This window comes from Vicia villosa, linkage group LG2 (assembly GCF_029867415.1).
Source record: "Vicia villosa cultivar HV-30 ecotype Madison, WI linkage group LG2, Vvil1.0, whole genome shotgun sequence".
Lineage (NCBI taxonomy): Eukaryota > Viridiplantae > Streptophyta > Magnoliopsida > Fabales > Fabaceae > Vicia > Vicia villosa.
Genome location: NC_081181.1, coordinates 32,855,576 through 32,862,804, shown reverse-complemented (window position 1 = coordinate 32,862,804; position 7,229 = coordinate 32,855,576).

Here is a 7,229-nt window from a genome sequence, read left to right as displayed (position 1 = left end):
TTTTGATAGATTGGAGGAGATTCAAAGACTTTTGGAGGTTCAAACACATTCCTGGAGTGTTCCTGATCTATTCCCCATCATTATCGAAGTCTAAAGCATCCAATATCGAAACCTATATAGCACGGAGCTATGGCCATGGAAGTCGTCTGTAGCTACAAGTCTTGGTCTAAAACGACGGACACGCGAGGAAGACGACCTTGTGGCGTCGTGTGATTGGTGCAAATCAAATCCTGGCGTTGGCGCGCGTTTTTTTCTAAATCACTATTGGTCTTTTGTATATTTTGATTAATGTGTGCAGGTTTAATAAGAAGCGTCACTGGATGAGTTGGAAAAACGTTTCAAGGGTCACCATAGGGGGCGTGGGTTCGATCCCCGTCCCAAACATTTTTTTTTATGAGATCATCTTAGCCCCAGATCCAACGCTCTGAGCGTGCTAGCCTATCATAGACTTCAAGGAACCAGCCACATGGAATCAAAAGCTGAGTTTTTCTAATTCTTTTTAATTTTAATTACATTCTATTTTCTTATTTCTTTTTTTATTTCCATCATAATTATTATTATAGTTTTATCTTAATAAATTATAACAAATTATAATTATTTATTTTATCGAAAGTTCGAGTTTTCACAATTTTATTCATAATTGTTTTATTATTATTTAAAATTCAATATTATTTTCAAATGAACCTTTTTATCAATTAAATAATTAGGATTACATCCAATAATTATTTAGTTGATATTTTGATTCGAACTCTCGATTTTTCTCTGTAACTTTGGTATTATTTCAATTAGTTTATTATTTTATTAACCAGGGTTAACTTGTACCCTAATCAGAGTTTGCGAGAATCATTCCTACACTGAAAATTTTCTTTCTTTTTCTTTGTACAGCTTCAGGGTTATCATCAGGGTTCATCCGCCTACAAGCCATATCAGATCAAAGCTAAGTCCCTATTTTATTCTTATTCATTTAAATATTTATTTTTGCCTTTCTAATTTAAAATTATGGTTTTATCTTCAATATCAATGAACTGGCCACACACTCACCCCTTTGTTTTATTTTTCCTTTTCCAATTTTCAGGGTAAGCCAGCCGGTCAAAGCTCGATTAGTCGGTAACCCTAAAACCAAATTTATTTTAATTTCTTCTTTAAATTATTACTTATGTCAAACCCTATTGGGGTTTAAGTTTATTGCTTTTTCTTTTTCCCCGTCCCCATGGCTGATTATGTAACTGTTTCCTGGTTGTATTGTCTGGCCTTGAAGGCACTTAAAACTGTTGTATATTATTTAACTGCGTGGTTAGTAATCCTAGGGAGTGGTAACCTCGAATTGAATTAGAATCACCTAATTACAAGATAAATTATTCTGAATCTGATCACGTGATTGTTGCACCCACACATCTTTTATGGTACCCCTCTTGTTGCCTGTTGCCTGTTGCCTGTTGCCTTATGTTTTTCAGTGCAGAATAGCCAAGTCCCTCGTATACGAGGATACCTCAGCAATGTTGCCCTTAGTTCATTCAGATCATAAGTCCCTAATGATGCTGCCTTCGATTCGCTAATATGATCTCGTCCCTCGAAGTTGCCTACGAAGTGCTGAGGTATCCTCCGGTTGCCTAAAAGTAAATGGCTATTCTGGTCCTTCCCCTAGACTACCTGCCCTTCTATGGTAAGGACAGTCTTGTGGCGAACGATAATTCGAAGACCCTTCAACCTCCAAATAAAAGGACTTCTCTACCCTCCTATGGTAGGGATAGCCCTGAAAGGCTAAAAGAACATTTTTCATCTAACCAGGTAATCTGCCCCTAATTGCTTTGCTCTAGTTTAAAATTCTTTTTCTACCCTTTTTCTAAAAACTCATAAGGCTACACTCATTTACGAGCTAAAGTCCTTATTTCTTCTTCTTCTACATTTCTGAACTTTTGGTTTCAAAGAGCAAAGCAATTAAGAGCCCATGGAAAACCATGGGTGCAAAGGGTGCCTTACACCTTCCCTTTGCATAAATTACCCCCCGAACTCAGTTTTCTTTAAAAAGGTTTTTTTCTATTCTTTTAGCCTTTCTGATAATTTGGATAAAATAAAAGTTGGTGGCAACTCTTGCTTACCGTACATTTTGAATAAAGTCAGTTCACCGTATTACAAGGGTTAATGGATAACACCTACCTAACCTTACCTTTTTAGGGTTATCTATGGTTTTTGAAGTTTATGGCTAAATCTGATTAAAAAAACCTAAAATTAATTTACAATTATTAACCTAAATTAAATTATTAAACCTAATTAGTTTATTAACCTAAAAATAAAAAAACTAATTATGAACCTAAAATTAATTTAAAATTATTAACCTAAATTAAATTAATCTAAATTAACATCAAATTAAATACTAAAATAAAATCAAACCTAATTTTAATTAGTTATAAAAAAACTTAATTTTAATTAGTTATATAAAAAAAGAACTTAATATTTATTTAAGTAAAAACATTTCTTATATTAAAAGGATTTTAAAAGAATGAAAGAAAAAAATCTTGGGTAAAAAGAAATAAATAAAAACAATAAATAGTTAAAACTAAATTAAAAAGAAAAAGAAAAAAACTTAGCGTAAAAGATTCTATGTGGCGTAGACTGGAGGGTTCACTGTGGAACTGCAGTTTCCTGGGCGTGGGATTGGAATCCGGAACGATCTGATGGCTGGAGGAACGAGGGCGCACACTACACGCATGAGCGAGAAGCACTGGAACCGGTCTGATTCAAAAATTCCCACGCGCGCGATCTGGCTAATGGGACAAGGACGTGTCATCATCTTCTTCGCCTGTCTGACGTCTTAGGCCTGCGACGACTTGTACCTACGGACAGAGTCCGTCACTACATAACCTGCACTTATCAAAATCTCATACAAGCCTCAGAAATTAATCGCGAAGCCATGGACGAGTTAGTCTCATTCTCACGAACGCAATGGTACCTACAATTTCCTGTAATTTGTCCTAAAACGAAAAACCCTAATTCAAGGTCTCAAACCCTAGCAATGGCAGATCTCTCATACAAGCAAATAAACACAATTAACTTTCCAAAAACGTTCATAGCATTATTACAAACATGAATATGCAATCAAACATTATTTAGGATGCACAAAAAGATGAAATCGTGATTGAAAAAAATTGGCCAAACCGTGACTTATGGGCGCGTGTTCTTGATGCTTCAGGGCCCTGTAACGATTGGTATAGCTTCAGAGCACCTTCAGGAACATGTTTGAAACTTTAAAATGCCTTAAACGTGTTCTCTTGTCTGTAAATCCTTGTCCTTGGCTTCTGGAATTGTTGTGTGTATATATAAGATTGAATTAGGGCAACAAACTTGGCTTGTCGCACACGGATCAAAAACGAGTGTTTTGTAAAAACTGTAGTAACGGTAACGACAACTCGGATATCGTATCACAAGGATTCTCGTTGATTATTAACCAAAGGTAAATCGATTTAGGGGGGTTGGTTTAGTTTCGAATTATAGAAAAAATGATTATCAAAAGCGATTAATGAAATAAGTTGTTTTGAAAAAGTGATTAAAAAATTAAGCCAATCTACTGTTTTCGGTTCCGGCTTATCATGGGTTTCTACCTTACCAATTCCCTAAGCGGCTTCGATCTCTATTCGATTTCAATATCAATTGACAAGCGCAAAAGATATTAAACAGATTGGATTCCTATTCCGAATTAAGCAAACGGATTAATACAATCGCGAATTAAGCAAACACGATATAGAAACGCAATTTAACGACGAAGCGACGTAAACAACGATTAACAGTTAGGAATACAATCATACGAAATTAATAAAAATATTCCACGAAATAACAGATTAAGCAAATGCAAATTCATAGAATATAATTGAAAGAGAAACGAAATTGAATTGATTAAATAAAAACCTCAAAGCTTTTGGAATTCGATTACAGTAGATCGACTCTGGATGTTTAGTTCTCCATTCAAGCGTACAGAGCAAAAGAGTGGAAACAAAATTGTGAATAGTAAAACGTGATAAACAGTAACACGGCTGCTAGACCTATTAGGAATCAGCCAAAAAACGTTTATGACCCAACTGGGTCGAATGACAAAACCAGACCCACTACTAAACGACCCAAAAACTGAAAATAAAATAGTGCTGCAGCTTCAAATGCAATTCTGGGAAATATAGGTTCCGATTCTGACTTTGACTCCAACATAAAAGTTGTAGCTCTTTCTCTTAGCTTTCCGGCGATTATTAGAACGCCTCAATCGGACTCCCGGAACTCCAGTTATGATCGTTTCCGTGCAGACTGCTAAAGCTGAAAAATAAATACGAAAATCAAATAACAATAAAATTAAACTCAAATATAAAAACATAATAAAATAGAAAAATAAACAAAATAAACTATGGAAATGCATAATTAAAAACATAGATGAATGTACATCAAAATGCACTGATCAAATTCCCCCACACTTGAACTTTTGCACTCCGAGCAAAATTAAAACTCAAGAAACACACAACATCATTTACTCATTCTAGGCTACAAACTCTTCTTCGGTTAAGAGTGCATCAATAGGTACTAATCTTGCACACTAAGGATATCGTAGGAACACAATTCCGCAATTGTGCGGTCATAAGCCTCCTGAACATACAAACCGCTTCGAATCATGTTATTATGCCAAAGCCTAACTTACTCATCATCCTTTTTACTCTTTTTCATTCTGGCGCAATCACATTAAGCCCGTTATCTCCACACACTCATAGTAAGGCTACCGGTTAGTGACTCTGATCCTTTTTGTATGGGGTTCTGGTACCTAAGTGGCATAACCCTTTGCTTACTCAATTTTAGTTGCGGGGGATCAGACCGTAATCCGCCCTACCAAGTTCAGCACCAGAAACCGCTGAACCAACTAACAAAGAGTCTTATTTTCAACTTTTTTGAAGGTTCTACATCCGTTGGGTTAAGTGACCGGGTGAGGGTCACCAAACTTAGAAGGTGCATTCCCTTTTTTTTTTTTCTTTTTTTTTTTTGGAACACTCACTTATATTCATCGGCTTCCCTGCGTAAAGTGTGTGAGAGATGGTGCCGACTGCTGAAATAAACTACTCAAGAGCTGTCAGAGATTGAGAATTTAAGGCTAAAACATAATAAAAAATTCAAATCAATTTGCATATGTAGGAGACTTACGGTGTTAAAACGATACCGATATTGTGAACTTTTCCCAAGTCACCACAACAAACCTCATATTAATCTATAGCCTAAAACTTTCACAAAGATGTTTTTTTTTAAGAACTGAAAATAAAACAAAAACAAAATAAATGAAAGAAAACAAAACAAATAAATGATTCTCTCCCCCACACTTAAGACATACATTGTCCTCAATGAAAGAACATAAATATAAAATAAGAGTGAGAGAAAGGAAAGAACACACCCGAGGAATCAAGGAGGATAAGTGATCACATAAGCTGCCTTTCCCAAAGAGAGGTCTTCTATATTCTCTTCTTCCAAAGTGGAGCTCTCATGGAGTAGCTTTCGGTAATGCTCATCGTCCTTAAAAAGTGGTTTAGCTCCTTCTCCTTTTATTCCAGGATCAAAGAATGTTCTTCTAAAAGTAAAAGTGTCAAATGGGCACGTGAAGGTGCTCTCATCTTTCACAACATCAAGGAACCAAAGGTTATGGGGCTGCCTCATTACTTTTGCTGCATCTTCAAGTGAGATCCTATGCACACACATGGACGAACTAATATCATAAATGTCATCCAAGGTCCATCCAATTCCTTTGGTATGCTTCTTCAAAACCTGCAAAAACTTACTTTCTTGATCAAAAGAAAGTTTAGAAGAAATTATAACCGGAAGTTTTTCATTCATCTCTAAATAAGCATATTTAAGATTTTGAGGAATTGGTTTCAGCTCCCGGGAAGGTGGTTGTTCAATGGATGATTTGATCCGGGCAGCCTGGGTGTCGAGAGCTTCATCTACATGAACAACTTCATTTGCAACCTCATCTGCAGTAAGAATATCATTTTGCAAGGCAAGCTCAATTTCAGCACAAACAGAGCAAATATTAGTGTCAGTACAAACATCACAAGAGTAAACATCATCAAAACCAGACAATGATGGAAAATCATCTGCAAACGAATCAATACAAATATCATCAACATTTTCAGAAAGCAACTCTATTTGAAAAATAGATTGCTCATCTAAGGGTTGTTGGTTTGATCCTTGAGCTTGTTGCATGGCATTCATCAAAGTGGCAAGTTGTCCAATCTGTGTTTGCAAAGTCTGAAGAGTAGAATCTATGTGTTGTTGATACTGAAGATTATTTGCAGCCATTTGTTTGACAATATCCTCTAGTGAAGGTTCGGAAGGTGCAGAGCACACAACCTGAAATTCATTCAGATGCATATGCGGATCCTCACCTGCAAAACCATTAAACCTAGGCAACAAATATGTTAAACCATATTCCAATTCAAAAGGTGCCTCAGCCGCAGGATACTCCATACATAAACCATTATAGTTCGCATCAGGGGCACCCAACTGCGTCAAATTTCTTTGTTCAGCCATGGTTTCAACAAACACAGAAATATCAATCATGTCCCATACAGGCAAAAACAAATAGAAAGAAGGAAAACTATTAAAATAAATTCAGAAAAATACAAAAACACAAAATTTAATCTACTGAAGCAAAATAAGAATTTTGAGAATTTTTTTGGATTTTTTCGACTCTATGAAAACAGTAAAAAATTCATTAAAAATAGAAAAACGATGAATTTGGAGATTTGGGGTCGATTTCCCTTACTCTGCTAGAGTAAGGGAGTATTGATCGCACGATTTTTGTGCTCCCAATAGGCAAAAACAGATTAACGATCAGACTCAATTTTCCAAAAAAATCGATTTTTCGACTCAAAAACGCGAATTGGCCAAAACCGTGGGGAAACTACGGCCTAAACACGAGAACACTAAACCTATGACTCTAATATCAGTTAATAACAACAAGAATCCCCGGCAACGGCGCCAATTTGTTCCGCTGTCGCACACGGATCAAAAACGAGTGTTTTGTAAAAACTGTAGTAACGGTAACGACAACTCGGATATCGTATCACAAGGATTCTCGTTGATTATTAACCAAAGGTAAATCGATTTAGGGGGGTTGGTTTAGTTTCGAATTATAGAAAAAATGATTATCAAAAGCGATTAATGAAATAAGTTGTTTTGAAAAAGTGATTAAAAAATTAAGCCAATCTACT